This window comes from Macrobrachium rosenbergii, chromosome 1 (genome assembly GCF_040412425.1).
Source record: "Macrobrachium rosenbergii isolate ZJJX-2024 chromosome 1, ASM4041242v1, whole genome shotgun sequence".
Classification (NCBI taxonomy): Eukaryota; Metazoa; Arthropoda; class Malacostraca; order Decapoda; family Palaemonidae; genus Macrobrachium; species Macrobrachium rosenbergii.
Genome location: NC_089741.1, coordinates 66,823,614 through 66,824,224, shown reverse-complemented (window position 1 = coordinate 66,824,224; position 611 = coordinate 66,823,614). Strand labels below are relative to the sequence as shown.

Genomic DNA, 611 nt, shown 5'->3' with positions numbered 1-611 from the left:
GTTCCTCTTTCCCGTACTAATGTCATTTATGTAAATACACTACTTTAAATGTGCCCACGTGTTTTACGTAATATTTCCCTCAGTAACCAGAGCCCTATGCTCATATGAAATTCTCCTTTGTTTTCCTCTTTTTTTTACGTTTTCCCGTACCCACGAAGTCAGAATCACAAGGCTAAATTAACTTAAACTGTTGCTACCTGTCTCACAGAGCATATTTCAAACTAAAACCACGGAAAAACGTAAAAATGGCGACCTTGCCAGGATCTCGTTTTGCAGTTGCAGTTCCCCTAGTGTTGCTTTATTGCATTTGCAACTTGCCAGATCAGCTATTAGCAAAGCTAAGCTGGGTACGAGACAATTACGAACCTTTTGTGTAAAACCAGCACACAGATCCAGAAAATTCCACGTAAGTAATGTGTTAATCTTAGCAAAACCTTTTTACAATCGTGACTGTTCCTAGGAATTAGAAATAGGACGCATGTAATCACTGAGAGAAAAGAACCGCCGTATTAGATTCGTTAATGCATGCCTTTCAGGATAGGTAGTTAGGAAATAACCAGTGCTAACCATCCTTTGCTTCGAGGAATAGTGCGAAATTCCTCTGTGTTAAA

General features: G+C 39.3%; 1 long non-coding RNA gene across 1 annotated transcript in view; it reads left to right on the top strand.

The window, feature by feature from the left end:
• The window catches only part of LOC136841667 (uncharacterized), a 629-nt gene extending 576 nt beyond the window's left edge, over positions 1–53 (top strand). The window contains exon 2 of the long non-coding RNA XR_010854058.1: positions 1–53. This exon is cut by the window's left edge and continues 66 nt beyond it. This is a non-coding gene — a long non-coding RNA (uncharacterized lncRNA).
• Positions 54–611: the final 558 nt, after the last annotated feature.